We start from the raw sequence: 16,588 nt of genomic DNA on the forward strand, positions 1-16,588 counted from the left end.
CCTGGAAGGTTGAGTACGAGCGCGTCGAATACATGGGAAAAGTGAAATTTTCGAAAGCGGACATTCGTGGGAAGGGGACACCCAATACCAATCTTCTGTTTATTTTGAAGCTTCACTCGACCTACCAATTTTCCGAATCGCCGCGCTCGACTTTCGAAAAATTCATTTTGATTTTGCACCTTGTCCAGCATCCAAATAGATTCTACTTATTATTATTCCACTAATTCCTCACCATTAGTATAAAACCTTCAGTTTCTCGCAGTGTCCATTCCGTCTCTCCACTCAAAACAAACTCACGCATTGTGTTCACTAGTCGATCTGTACTATCAGCATTGATCAACATGTTACGTAAAAGTAATTTAATTGATACTTGAAAATATTGGCGAAACCACAAAAAACACATGAAACTTGTGAAGGGAACACTAGTTTGTGGAGAGTTTCTTTGTCAGAAAAAAGGCAAATATAGTCACAAGGGTGCAGTCGCAGAAAATACCTGGTTTAAAAGATGTACTTCGGCAGCAACATGTATGCTTCTGACAAATTGTTTTAACGTAGGTATGACATTTGATGAAACAATCTGCGAGGGAAAAATAGAAGGTGTCGGCGAAATTGTTGAAATTGACGAATCCAAGATTGATCGCAGGAAGTATAAGCGTAGACGCGTAGTTAAAGGGCCATGGATATGAGCATTTCACTGTGAATCATACGGAAGGATTTGTAAACTAATCCACAAGCGCATACACAGAATATTGAATATTCCTAGCGCTGGATGTGCAGATCTGTATCTCGAGGGGATGTCCAGAAAGACAATTTGTCAGATCATCTGTGCAAATTTCTATAGCGCCGGAGAGTAGAAAAATAAGGAATTGATCCGTTCGCACAACTTATTGCAGATATTAAACTTTTCTACACGGGCAAAGAGTAGTAACTGTTCTTTAAAAAACCGAAAAAATGTAATCAAGAATACAAGAAGTACATCAAATTTGAAAAGCTTTAAAATAAAATAAAACATAAGGCACTTCAAAAACCAAACTCCAGCCGTCCCGCCGCGTAGTGCGAAAGTAGGCATTAACGGCAACAGATATGTTTCCACGAAACATTAGGGAACAAATGGAGATGGTATGAGTCTACGTTATTTCTGTGATCTGTCATAGGGGTGCCTTCCCGCTCCCTATAAGCCGCTGGAAATGGGTTCCTGTGTAACCTAAGTTATTTCTATGCCCAATCACAGGAGTGCCTTGCAGCGCACATAAAACGTTGGAAAGGGGGTCGTGTGTGACCTGAGTTATTTTTGTGGCTAGTCATAGAGGTGCCTTCCCGTCTTCCATCAGATTTTGGAAGGAATTTCGTGTATGACCTAAGCAATTCTACACTTCTTAGCGACATTTCCCTTTTGTTCTCGCCACCAAAAAAAGTATTAAAAATTAGGCGTTCCCAGTAAGATAAGTACACACTGTAATTTAATAAATTACCTTCTTCCTGAACCTCTTCTCAATTTACAGCAGTAATAAAAGTAGGTTACATTTATGCTATATTCATTAGACAGGGTGATTTTTTTAACTTGAAACTTTCAAATATTTCGAAAAAAGGCACTCTATGAAAAAATGTTATAAATCAAAAATTTAATGACTCTGAGGAGTACATACACTGATGTTAAAATCGGTTCCCCCACACCGCTCCCTGGGGGTGATGGTAGGGGCAAGTTTAAAATCTTACATGGGAACCCCTATTTTTTATTGCATATTCGGATTCTTTGGAGAAAAATGCGTATGATTTGTCTAAAACATTTTTCTCGTTTCGCGATAGATAGCTCTATAATCGACGAAATTCGATTTTTCTTTATTTTACTGTTACGGATAATGCACGCTTACGTTTCTGCAATACTCAAAATTAGAACAAATCACTACTTTAAGCGTAACCCAGGAACATCGACGTGGACGTAGCAGTTTTCTGTTCCCTTCGTGGTGCTTGATAACTGTGAGTCCCCTTGTCTCTCACTATTTGGGGTGCTTGATTAACGCGAGTCCCCTCGCTTGTCACGATTCGAGGTACTACGGGAATTATCTTTTAATTAAAGTAAGTGTTCAAAATGATGACCTTCGACTTCAATACACTTATTAATCCGTAATTCTAATGAATTTATGCAACGAAAAAGTGTATCTTCTCGAATTTCAGCACATGCACTTGTAATTCGGTCAATCATATTCTCACGTGTTGTTGGTTTTCTCTGTACACTTTGTCTTTCAGGTAGCCCCACAAAAAGAAATCTGTTAAAGGAAGATCTGGCGATCTTGCAGGCCAATTTATTATTTTATTATTTTATTATTATTTTGCCGGACAACCATCATGTTGAAACCACATGTTCTGCTGTGTTTCTAAGCTAAAGTCTTTAAGCAATATTAGCAGTTTATTTTCCAAAATGTCTTGATATTTTAGACCATTTAAGCTGCCTTCGATAATATGGGCACCGATTAGTTTGTTGCCAATTACTTTACACCATACTCCAGTAGTGCATGTTGTGTCGATTACAAATTCCATGGTTCGTAAAAGACGACTTGTCAGAGAATAACACATAACAAAAAAGTTGAGATTTTGTTGTATTTATTCACGTGCCTACTGACAAAATCTACCCGATTTTGGAAAACAACATCATGAAGTTCTTGATGTAAAGAGAGATGATACGGATGAAATTTATTACGTTTCAAAACTTTCCAAACACTGCTCTGAGACATTGCGGAATCACGAGCAATTTCTCGTGTATTTAAGTGAGTATTATTGCCCACTGAAGCTAATACAGCAATTTCACAATTTCCTCTAGTGATTGTTGTTGTATGGGTCTTTTTCTTAGGTGGAACACTTCCATCAGTAGTGAATTTTGTAATAGTACGATCGAATGAAGCACGTGACAGAATTCTATTTGAAAATCGCTGAGCGTAGAGATTGACAGCATTATCAAGATTTCTTCTACTATCGGCGAGAAAATTCGAGTCCTCTGACTTTGACGTTGAATAAATATGCAAATGTTGTATGTTAATGAGCTGCAAAGTAATATTCCAAAAAATTATTTGTAGCTTACAGATCTGAAAATCTGATGAAAAGTAAGGAAAACTGATAGCTTTTAAAAACAGTGAAATTTGAAGCATAGTTTTTTATATAAAAAATAATAGGAAAAATCTAATAAAATTCATGGTGGTACATTAAACATTTCTTAACAGATTACCGTCGAAAATTTTGCAAAATATAAATAATTGTTCGTTTTTTGTGAATAAATATGCGAGCGCACTATCTTCAGTTATAATGAAGATAATGAAGTGATTTAAATTGGAGGTAGTTAGTTGAACTATCTGTAATAATTTACAATTTGAAGGAAGAATATGCTTCTTGTTGTCTTCGTATACATTGCGATATTTGAAGTCAGTTTTTTATACAGGAAAGAAAGTGCGAGAGCCCAGCGTGGTACCGTTTTTTCGGGGGATCGGCCTCGGTTTTCCTTAATACAGGGAAAGGCTTTGAAGGCCAGAGTGAGGCTCGAAGGCACAAGTTGGGTAGGTCGGGCTGAAGAAAACCGAGAACGATCCCCTGAAAAAACGGCACCACGCTGGGATCTTGCACTTGCTTTCCTATATAAAACACTGACTTCAAATATCGCAATTTGTACGAAGACAACAAGTAGCACATACTTCCTTCAAATTGTAAATTATTACAGATAGTTCAACTGAGTACCTCCAATTTAAATCACTTCATTATCTTCATTAGAACTGAAGATAGTGTGTTCACATATTTATTCACAAAAAACGAACAATTATTTATATTTTGCAAAGTTTTCGACGGCAATGTGTTCAGAAATATTTAATGTACCACCATGAATTTTTTCAGATTTTTCCTATTAATTTTTCTATGAAAAACTATGCTTCAAAGTTCACTGTTTTTAAAAGTTATCAAATTTCCTTACTTTTCATCAGATTTTCAGATCTGTAAGCTACAAATAATTTTTTGGGATATTACTTTTCGGCTCATTAACGTACAATACTTGCACCTTTAAAATGATACCTCTTTCATTAACCCACCATTTTTCTTCACATACTTATTCAACGTCAAAGCCAGAGGACTCGAATTTTCTCGCCGATAGTAGCTTCTCCATACACTAAAAACTTTTCAATTTTTTCTCGTACGGTTAAATACTCCATTGTAGAGTAGTATTCAGAGTAATCTTTGATCTAGCTAAAATGAGTTTTGTTTTAAATGTATTTTTTCTAATTTACTGCATTTAAGGAAAGAAAAAACTAAGCACTCTCGTAATGTTTCGATAGCCTCCGCTGACCTCAATCTACAATAATGCCAGAGCTAAAATTGAGGAATATTCAGCAAACACTGTTGATGTAAACGTATTACTTAATAATTACATCTCGAAAACAAACATACGTTTTGGCATGTTTTTCAAAATTATATTTACCAAAGGGATCCGAAGCTCTATTGCCCTTATTTTTAACCGACATCAAAAAGAAGGAGGTTCTACCTATGTTCGTCGCGATGTATTTTTTATGATGTGAAAAATTCTTTTTTTCCATGGTCAGTCATGTCACAATGAAAATGGTGTTTTTTATCGTTAAAGTATTGCAAAATCGTAGCGTGCATTTTCAGTAACAGTTAAATGAACAAAAATTGAATTTTGTCGATTACAACGCGATCTATCGCGAAACGAGAAAAATGTTTTAGACAAATCATACACAGTTTTATCCAAAGAATCCGAATATGCAATAAAAAATAGGGGTTCCTATTTGAGAATTTGAACTTTCCCCTAACCCCACCCCCAGGGGACGATGTGGGGAAACCGACTTTAATGTCAATGTATGTACTCCTTAGAATGATTAAATTTTGATTTCTAACATTTTTTCACAGAGTGCCTATTTTTCGAGATATTTGAAAGTTTCAAGTTAAAAAAATCACCCTGTATAATACTTATATTATAAAAGCATTATGTATCCAGTGAAAGATTAAGCCACTGTTTCCATTTTCAACCATCCTCAGGCTTTAAACAAATTTTTAATCTTAGCGTCATAAAGAAACTAAAAAAGAACCTTTATTACAAAATCGGTATGAAGGAAGGATGACTGAAAATGAAAGACTTTGCCTGTATTAATTTTCTATGTTGATAGTTATTTTCTTTGAAATTGGTTCCCATGCGGAACTAGCAAATAATAAGAAATTACATTTTTTCTTGGCATTCAATATTTAATAATTAGATTTGGTTGTAGTATTTACAATATAAATTACAGAAGATAAAATAATTTTTCAGTTCTAGAATATAACGTAGTTATGTTGTGATAAAAACGAACCTGATCCGCTATGTGCTAAGCTACGTGACCGAATAACGTCCACTTTTGCATCAGAATTTCTGCTATGTGATTTATCCGTTAATATGCCTCCTAATCTGGTTCTTAATCCGTTAAGTAACATGCAACCTCCCCTATTTCTAGATCCATCACCGTTTCCTATTTTTGATCTTCTATCAGCTAATAAGTTTCTTATTCTTCCAAGTGCTGAATTACCACTTCCGCTACCTGATACATAATCGAATACACCTCCTGTTCCAATTTTGGATCCGCTAAGTAAAATGCTACCTCCTCTGTTTCCTGATCCATCACCTGTTCCGCTTTCTGATGGTCTATCAACTAATAATCTCTGTATTCTGCTAACTGCCGAGTTACCATTTCCGCTACCTGATCCATAAACTGATAAGTTTTCTAAGCTACTTTTCACGCTATCTTGACCTATTTGACCATTACATTCCGTTTGATGTTGTACTAGAATCAAAATAGATCAGGATTATTATTACTAATATTTACTTTATGCCTGATTAGATATTTTCTAAAAGCAGATGGGTTGATTATGAAAGGAAGTTTTGCATTTACGACAAAATTATTGACAAATATAAATATTGGTTTTGATTTAAAAATATCACTCTCTGTTATGTGCTTTTGAATAAGTAGACTATCTCTTTCAAACAAAATATCAATATTTTATTAATTCATCGGATACTATTTAAAATAATTTGTTTATAAGACATTACTTTACCTGATGATCTTTCTGCGCTTTCATGAGCATCGAAACCAAAAATGTTATTTTTTATTTTGTAAAATAAATAAATTTGTCAAGAATTTCTAAGGATTTTAAATATGTTTAGGGGTTTGAACAGTTTTTTAGATAACTTTAATGCGTAAGCTTTATTTAACTTAAATATTCGAGGGATTTAAAATTATTTCTGCTCATTTTAATTCATTTTTATAATTTCCAAAGGAAAGATTACAAGGAATTTCAAGTTATTCCAAAGAATTTTAAAAGATTAAGAAAATTGCAAGGGATTTGAAAGAATAATGTAGGATTACTTAATTTGTCAATAGTATTAAAGAACATTTTGAAAAATAAATTTAAACTTTCAGGATTTTTCAGAATTTCAAAAATTTGAATGGAGTTGAAAGTGAGAACGTTGGATCCCAGCAATTCAACTTCAGATTTTGGCCATTTAATTAATTTTTAACGTATTTAGGTCGGTTTTTTTGTTCATTAGCTAATTTATTAGTAAGAGAACATAAGAATATAGCTTTTTTTGACATAATTGTGTATTATAATTGTTATATAAAGAAACAAACTTAAAAAATGCCCTTTTTTCGAAAGATTTAATTTTTGAAGAACCTATTCAACATAATAAACTAAAAACCCCTACTCGGGGGTTTTGGGGTCGCTGATTACAAATAGGAATACAGAAATGACAATTATTCAAATTAAAATGGTGGATTCAAGATGTTCATTAGCTAATTTATTAGTAAGAGAACATAAGAATATAGCTTTTTTTGACATAATTGTGTATTATAATTGTTATATAAAGAAACAAACTTAAAAAATGCCCTTTTTCGAAAGATTTCATTTTTGAAGAACCTATTCAACATAATAAACTAAAAACCCCTACTCGGGGGTTTTGGGGTCGCTGATTACAAATAGGAATACAGAAATGACAAATATTCAAATTTAAGATGGTGGATTCAAGATGGTGGTTTCAAAATTTTGAAAAGAGATATGCGAGCTTAAAATTCAATGCGCTGGGGGTTTTGGGGTCGCTAATTACGTATCTGAAGTCAGAATTTGGAAATATTCAAATACAAGATAGCAACTTCAAGATGGCGCTTTCAAAATTTTGAAAAAAGTGATATGCGAGCTTGAAAATCTATACTCGGGGTTTTTGGAGACGCTTCTTACGAATTTCAAGTTACTATATTAAAATTAAAATTAGTCGATCAACTTTAGTTTACATTCATATGTAGATCTTTGAAATCTTTGATGAGATTTTAAATACTTCGATTTCAATAACGTAAGCATTTATGGAATTTTGCGGTATTTTTTATAACAAATTTAATATTCAAATTATACAATTGAAAATAATCAGTTCAAATAGTGTGTACATTATTTCATGTTTTTCTTCATGCTTTTTTTGTAAAAGGTGAACATGCGCATAGTATTATTTTTATAACTTTTATGTTAGGTCTGAGTTACGCTAAGTAAGAGTAAATTTTTTAAATTTCATCAACATTTCAACCACAATTTATGTGTCAGTGTTGGCCATATGAGATCTATTTTGAAGAATTACCAGAATCTAATCGTAGATCAGCGATCGTAATCAGCGACCCCAAAAACTCCTGAATATAAATTTTGAAGCTCATATATATTTTCTTTAAAAATTTTGAAACTGCCATATAGAATCTGCTATCTTGAATTTAAATATTTCCAAATTCTGACTTCAAATTCGTAATCAGCGATCCCAAAAAACCCAGAGGAAAAAGTTTTAAGCTCATATATCTCTTCATCAAACATTTTAAAATTGCCATCTTGAATCTGCCCTCTTAAATTGAAAATTTTTAAATTCTGACTTCAGATTCGTAATCAGCGACCCCAGAAAACCCCAAAGTAGATATTTTGAAGCTCATATAACTCTTTTTTCAATATTTTAAAATCGCCTTGTTGAATCCGCCACATTTAATTGAAAATTTCGAACTTCTGGCTCCAGGTTCGTAATCAGCGACCCCAAAAACCCCCAAGTAGAGATTTTCAAACTCATCTATCTCTTTTTTCAAAAGTTTAAAATCGCCATCTTGAATTGAAATTTTCGAAATTCTGACTTCATATTCGTAATCAGCGACCCCAAAGACCCCTAAGTAAGAATTTTCAAGTACATAAATTCACTAAACAGAAAAATACGTGCAACAAAGGGTTAAAAGATATTTCATGCATAAGTTTAATTTCATCGAAATATTCAAAGGATTTCGAATGATTTCTATTTATTCAGATACGTTTTACGATTTTTACAGTAAAGCTTTTGAGGCATTTTGAAGCATTCTATATCATTTCAAGAGAATTGAAGAATGTCAAGGGATTTGAAAAAAATGTTGTGGGATTATTAAAGATGTAAAGATTTTTTTTTTAAATATTGGAAAATAAATAAAATCTTCCGGGATTTCTAAGGATTTCAAAAATTGTTAGGGATTTTATCTGTTTTTTTATCAATTTACTGAATAATTTTAATTTAATTTCGATACGAATGAATTTTTTCAGGATTTTGAGTGATTCTTTAAATCTCAAGGAATTTTAAGGCATTTTACCAAATTTAAATCATTTTATTGTATCACCAAGGATTGCAAGGGTATTCAAATATTTATAGGGATTTTAACGTTTCTTAGAGAACTTTAATAGGCATGCTTAATTTAATTTATGTTCAAGAAATTAAAAGTGATTTCTACCCATTTTATTCAATTTTTACTATTTTCAAACAGCTTTATTTTTGTTGCGCAATTTTTCTTTGGAGACCATGAAATTTCAACTTCTGTTAAAATACACATATAAAAACTGGAATTTTCTGCAATTTATATACTCACTTTTTAAATCTATTATGTAATTTTATGCAAAATATCTATTGCGTGAAGATGCCGATTATCGCGAAACTTTTTGAAAGGAGGAATCTATATTCAGAAAGTACGAGTTACCAGTATGTTTATCATATTCTCATTCCTGAGAGTGTAATGCAATCGTCGAAATCATAAATCGTAAATCATAAATCATAATCATAATAAATCGAATCCGAAAATCATAAAATTTTTTTCGGTGTCTGTCTGTATTTTTGTCCATCTATATGACTGTGTCTGTATGGTCACCTCAATGTTGTAGACGCGCTAACTTTTGAAGGATTTGCCCTGTCGAGTTAGCCTTAGATACAGTTCTTAAGGTTCCTAAAATGAAGGTTAAGTTCATTAAGCAGGTGTTTCCAACTAAAATTAACAAATTTAGGGCATTTCCGAAATTTGAATTTTTATATATTTTTCTCAAAGTTTCTAATACATGGGTAGAAGACTTGCAAATTATCCAAATAGAATTTTCAATTTCGGTGAAAATGAAAAAAGTGAGATACTTTCAGAAATGTTGAAAATGTTTAGAAAAATAGAAAAAAAATATTTTTCTGATAGCTTAGAAAATTTAATTTGAATTCGTTACTAGATATCAAATATATTTAGAAACTATGTGAGCTAAATTCTTTTACTGGAAACAAATTCAAGAAGTTTGAGCTTTTTCCGAATTTGAGTACAAATTTTATATGAGTTTTAGAAATTTTTGTAAAATTTCCTGATACACAGCAAATTGATTTGCAACGTATCCTACTGCCATTTTTTAATTCGATGAAACTTCAAATTTTAGTTTTCGAAAGATCCGTTATCTTGAAGCGTTGTTTTTTTTATTTAAACAAGATTGATAAATTATCTTGACGAAGTTTTTTAAGTGGACAAAAATTATCGGACGTGAATCGCTAGTTTCTTAATGTGAATCTAATCGTCAAAGCCGAAAGTGCTTTGAGAACCTTATTTAAAAACAAATCGAAAATAATTTCAGTTAAAATTTTTGGCTGCAATTCCTCAGGAATTTAAATCGCAGTTTTTAATTTAAGTTTTAATGTTTATGACATTTGAAAAAATGTAGTTAAATTGTACGCATTAAACGTACGGAAACGAGCGCGAAGCGCGACAGCGTACCCGCATGTCCTAGGCGCGCTTAAACTTGGCGCGAAACGGTGCGCGCGCATCACGCAATGAGAATATACCCGCGCGGCGGGTATATTTTTTAAGTTAATTAGTTTTTAAGGTATTACAATTCTGATTTTCCTACAATTCCTGAGAAACTAAAAAATGTTTTTGAAGATGTTAAACATGTAAAATCAAACTTTCGAAGAGAAAGTACATTTTTAACAATAACAGACCAATCGTCAAAAAATGTAATACCTAATTGATATTTTTATAATAAAAGAATTTTATTATAAATCAAACGCTGTCAGAAGCATCCATCAAAAGAGGAATATTCAACAAAACAGTTGCCAAATTTTCACCAAAATAGTTAAATCCTTAACCATAAATGATTAATCTTTAGTCAGTTGCATATTTAACAAGGAAAGATTAGATTTTTACCAAAACAGATAAATTTTCTGCAAAGTAGTTTAATTTTGTAAGCCGAAAATATGAATTTGCAACAACAACAAAGCGCGACGAATCTTAAGCTAAAATATTGATTTTTCAAACGAAAAAGATAAATTCACAACCATAAATGCAACCATTGTTATTCCAATTTATAAAGAAATTAATTGTCAAACAAAAAGAGTTGTGTTCATCCGAAAAGACGAATTTTCCACAAAATTGGCACGATGAGCATGAATCAACTTCAACCTGAATAAGATATTACAAGTTTTTCGCGGAATATTATTGTTATACGGTAAGCACATATTTTGCACAAAAAAAATTGAAAATAGCTGATAAGATTTCTGAGAGAGTTTTCAAGGATGATTGTTATACTATTAGGCTTTCAATTTTTTTAATAAATAAATGAATACATCAGTAAAATGGTTCAAATCGCCTAAGTTTCATACAATAGTATTATTTTAAAATATTCTAATATTGTATAATAAAGCAAAAAAAATTTTTGTTTAAATAATCTTTTCTACGATTTTGAATAATTTTACGTTTTGCAAGTTATTTTACTATAAATTTTCATAGAACAATATAATTATGAAGAGATTTCTTCGTGAAATTATCGTTAATAATATTAGAAACAAATTTAATAAACAAATGCAATAATCAGGCATTTTTCGAAAGAAAAATTCTTTTTTTCCATGCCAATTGTTTTAATTAGAAACTTCATAATAATTTTAGGAAAACTAATAAGTGTTAATTAATCTTATGCTTTTTTAAACAAATGAAATAAAAAAATGGAATATTCGGGTATTAGTAGGCAGAAAATTGTGTATTTATAGACGAAAATGTTTTTTTTTTAAATCTAAACCCTTTCAGTTTCAGTTTCTCTTTATTTTCATTCTTTTATCAAAACAGGATCGAGTAGAATAACTTTTTTCTTACACTAATATCTATAATGCACTATTTTGGATCAGCCTTATCAAAAAAATAAAAATAATGAGAAACTTAAACTAAAAAAACTGAGATTGAGAAACGAAAAATTTTCATCAACAAGTACCCACATAATGCATATGCTTATTAAATTTTTTTGAAACATCGCAGCATTTATCAACGAAGTGTAATTGTTTATTAATATATAAATACATTCTTAATTAAAAAGACTGGCATAAAAAAAACTAATTTTTTTTGTCCACAGATGCCAAAATAATGCATTTTTTGTTAAATTTATTTTAAAAAATCATAATATGAACTAAATATGAATGTTGCTGAATTTATTATGAAGATACCAATTAAAATGTCGTTTTAAAAAATCATAGGATTGATCAAAAATTATACATTCTTCAAATATTATCATAAATTTATTAATTCCGCCATAATGCTAATTTCAAAGAAAAATTACATTTTCAATAATTAATTAAGGTACGTGGGCTGCAAACTATCACTCCTAATTTTATCATCAATATTTGCGATGACGTAAGGATCAGTGTCGCTAGCTTTCAGATTATAATTTTTTGCAAAATTTTCTTCTTGAATGATGTTCGGATATTTTTGATATGTAATTTATAAATCGCGGGAACCTTTTTTGAAAAAAAACAACCATTTTTATTCGTCTTTTTTTTAATTTCTGTATTTTGAATATAATGGGCTTCTTATTGCTGAAAAACTGGGCAAAATATACGAAAAAATAAATTTTTGGAAAAAACCAAAACTTTTATCGCAGAAAAAGTTGTTGAAACATTTTTATAATCACTAGTTAATATCAGGTTGTAATTAAATTATGCTAGTATGATTTAAAAAATAAATAAATAAAATTAACAATAAAATAAATAAAAGCTTTTAAATTAAAAAATATATTTTGGAAAAGATTTAGTATTGAATAATGTTGTTGCTGAAAAGTACTTTCATGGAAACATAAAAAGAGAATCCAATAAATAGCATTTAACTTCCGACAAATAATTTCTTTGTCGTCTTGTAGGTGAATAGTTTATAAAAACAGATTTATTTTCAACCAAACAGATGCATTTTTAACCAAAAAAAGATTAAATTTTTAACAAAATATTTTAAATTTCACTCAAAACAATATTTTTATACCTAAAGTTTTGAAACTAATTGCCTTAAAATGTTCTAGATTTTTGTTGTTGACATTTTTAGAAATATTTTGAAATTTTCTTTAAAAATTATTTTTTTATTTTCCCAGAAATTTTAACAAAAGTTTTTTATTTTCTTGAAAACTTTCAATTTTTCCCTTTTTTAAATTTTTTCAAATTTGTAATTATTCTTTTTTTTTCGAAATTCTGAGACTTCTGAATATGTATCAAATAATTTTTGAAATTTTACAAACTTTTTAAATATTTTTTTTTGTAATTTTGCAAAATTAAAAAATTATGCTTACAAATTATAAAAAGTTATTTGAAATGTCATGAAAGCCTGTTCAATTTTCTGCTAGAATTTATTTTTCAAAATAAAAAATCCTTTAAAAATTTTCCATGAATTTAAAAAAATGATTGTTAATCTCTTGAAACATTCCAACATTCTTAAAAAGCTTCTATGTTTAGAAATCTTTCAGAATCGATATTTAGTTCGACATTTTGGGAAATCTTTTTACAGTTAATTTATTTTTTAATCTTCTCCAAACTTCTAAAACATTTAATATCTTTAAAAATTATTCTTTTTTTTAATTTTTTTCAATGCTGCAAATTTACGGGAAATTTACGAAATGTTTTAAAATCATTTAAATTTTCTCTTAAATTTAGTTTTCTGCATTCTAATCAGAAAAGGTATTAGATGTATAAAATTTGACCCCCCACTCCCCCTAGTTTTTTTCGAATGTCTACGTTTTGAGGCCATCTGAATCCGAAAAACAGGTATGTCTGTATGCCTTTGGTACAATGTTTTAGTAACCTAAACTAAAGGTCAAGTTCGTTTGTCAGCCATTTTGAATATATTACAAATTCAAAAAGTGAGCGCATTTTGAATATTTCTAAAATACCTTTTTTCAAAATTTAAAAATTCTTTGTTCGGACATTCATAGTACTCAAAAATTCGAACAATTTATTCTAATAAATTTTTTCGTTTTGATTTTTGAATGCCTCATAAGATTATCTTAGCAACTTTTTGAATTTTCTTGATAAGTCGAAAATTCTAATCTTAACAGCACAAAAAGTAATGGAAAATCCAAAAATTACATATTTATACATACATATACACTACCGGTCAAAAGTTTGAGTTCACCTCTTTTTTGACAATTGATTAAGTTCTATTAATTTTAATTCTGTCCAAGCTAAAATTTTGGCTCATTAAAGGTTTAAATGCTCTCAAAATTCTGTATAAAATTAACCCAGGATGAAGCCTATTTGTCTATTTTTCGAGTAGAAAATGCAAAAACGGTGTAAATTTCAATGTTTTCTTAAATTTGTAATAACTTCCGTAATAATTTATATTTTTTAATTTACCTAGGCTCATTTTAAAGCTATTTTCCACATTGTCACAACAGCTTATGATTGTAAATTAAAAAAAATATCTTATTACAATGCGAGAACTTAAACTATTTTTCCACAGTATCACAAGAGCGTTATGACCGTAAATCTAAAAAAAAATATTATGACAGAGCAAGAACTTGAAGTTGTTTCGTACTAATAAGATGTTTTGATACTGTGGAAACATAGCTTTCAAATGAGCCTAGGTAAATTAAAAAATATTAATTATTACGGAAGTTATTACAAATTTAAAAAAACATTGAAATTTACACCATTTTTGCAATATCTACTCGAAAAATAGATAAATAGGCTTCATCCTGGGTTAATTTCATACACAATTTTGAGAGCATTTAAACCTTTGAGGAGCCAAAATTTTAGCTTTAACATAATTAAAATTAAGAGAACTTAATTAATTGTCAAAAAGAGGTGAAACCAAACTTTTGACTGGCAGTGTACATATACATTACATTTTCTTAAATATTTTAAATTCTTAAAAACTTAAAATGAATTAATTTTACAATGAAACGTCAAACACTGTACATTTTTCGAGAAATCTTATTTTTGGCAAAGGGATTTTTTTATTATCGGAACAGAACATTTTTAATTTTTATTAATGGATAAAGTGAACACAGACACTAATGACACAATGAATGCGAATTCTCTGATTATGCATCTTCGAAAGAAATAGATTTGAAACTAGAGAACTGAGAATAATTCTTATCCTGTTTTCAGTTAATTCAATTAATCTGGCATTCTTGTCGTGCTTTTTATTGAAAAGATTATTTTGCATTAAGGTCTTCACAAAAATAAAGTTAATAAAGAATTGATTGTTCGGATATGCATATAAAAAGGCCCATATCCTAAAGGAACATGACCAAGAATACATAACCATCGTACGTGCATTGTAATTACAAATTGGTCACGTTTGCATTGTTACTTATTATCGAAGTTATAAAAATTTACACTTTATAACAATCTACGAAAAAGGTATATTATGTTTATAAGGAAATAAAGAAGAGAATTTAACAATAAAATTCTATTATTATTTTTGCTCATTTATCACCAAACGTTATTAGGCATATCGGTTCCTCATTTGAGTCTTTAGACTTCTTTTTCAAACGTATTATATAAGCCACCGCATTTTTACCTAAGACTTTTAAAACTAACAGTCGAACCACCGACAACTGAAATTTTATGATAGTGAATTCTTTTTTGTTAAAGCTCCGTCAATGGCAAATTTTTAGACTGAATTTTTTTTTTTAACAATTTAATTTACCTTGTTCCTTTTACCAAAAAATTTATCGGTCTTTCCTTGGCGAAGAACTTTTGTCCATTCATTTTTTTCGTATCTTATGACATTTTTCCAAAAATTTTAATATTTTTAAATGTTATTTCTAACGAATAAAATATTAACTATGTGTCCTATCTAAAAATTATTTTTAAAAACAAAACAGTTTCACTTTCTCCCAAGTGTCTCTCAGTGTCGAATGGCGCAACGGGGAGATGGAAAATGCGAACCAAAGGAAGCGAGAAGAAGAGGAAGAGAGACAACCAAGAGAGTTTGGAGAAAAGCGCTGTATTTGAGAGAGGGTAGAGAACATGATAGAAGAGAAAGTTGGAGACCGTAGGGATAAAAAGAAGGAAAGATAGGATAGAGAAAGTGTAAGGGCAAGTGAGCTTAGAATGGAAAAAAAGGCAAACAGGAGAAATAATGTTGTGATAAGAGGATTAAATATAGAGAGTGGCCAAGAAAGGAAGGGGGTGGGAGCCCTGCTACAGAGCATAGGGTAAGTTAAACGCGAATTATGGAAAGTTAGGCAAGAAGGGTTAAAAGAGAACGAGGCGGTGGTGTGGAATTGGAGAGCTGGGTAGAAAAGTTTGGGGTAATGAAAAACAGAATCGGATGCTGAACGATAAGGTTAGAGGGGGGGGGGGGGGGGGGCGTTCAAGGTAGGATATTTAAAAATAAAAGTAGATTAGAAAATGTGGGTATGGCACGACGAGAGGGAGATGTTGAAGAAAGTGCAGGGGAATTTGCTTCGTAGTCAGTAGGAGGGGTGGGATAAAGCAGAATGAAGGAGTGGTGATGTTGTTGTACTGGAACTTAGCAGGGGTAAAGAAGAAAGGCGAAGAATTCTGGATGTATATCCAGAAATTTGATGTGGTAGGACTGGTAGAGATGTGACCAGATAGAAAGGAATGGGATAGATTAGAGTCAAAGTTGCCAAAGAGGTACAGGTAGAGACTCCAGAAGGCGGACAAAGATAATAAGAAAAGAAAGGCTATTGGGGTAGTTATAACGGGGATCAGGGGTGGATTAGGGGAAAAAGTTCATAATGAGGAAGAGGGTTGGGGGCATCTAAATGTAATCCGTAAGGATAGGAGGGGTAAGGTGTCATTTTGTGATTGTATATAATAAGGATGGGATGAAAGGATTGAAGAAAGAGTGGGAGAGTTGCTAGGAGATAGAGAGAGAGAGAGAGAGAGAGAGAGAAAGGAGGATATGTTGTTACTGGGGGGACTTTAATGTGAGAATTGTTAGAAAAGGGGGCCTTTACATATAAGGGATAAGATAATGAATATTGAGGAGAAGATTCTAAGAGACTGGATGGA

Source organism: Belonocnema kinseyi, chromosome 10 (assembly GCF_010883055.1).
Source record: "Belonocnema kinseyi isolate 2016_QV_RU_SX_M_011 chromosome 10, B_treatae_v1, whole genome shotgun sequence".
Classification (NCBI taxonomy): Eukaryota; Metazoa; Arthropoda; class Insecta; order Hymenoptera; family Cynipidae; genus Belonocnema; species Belonocnema kinseyi.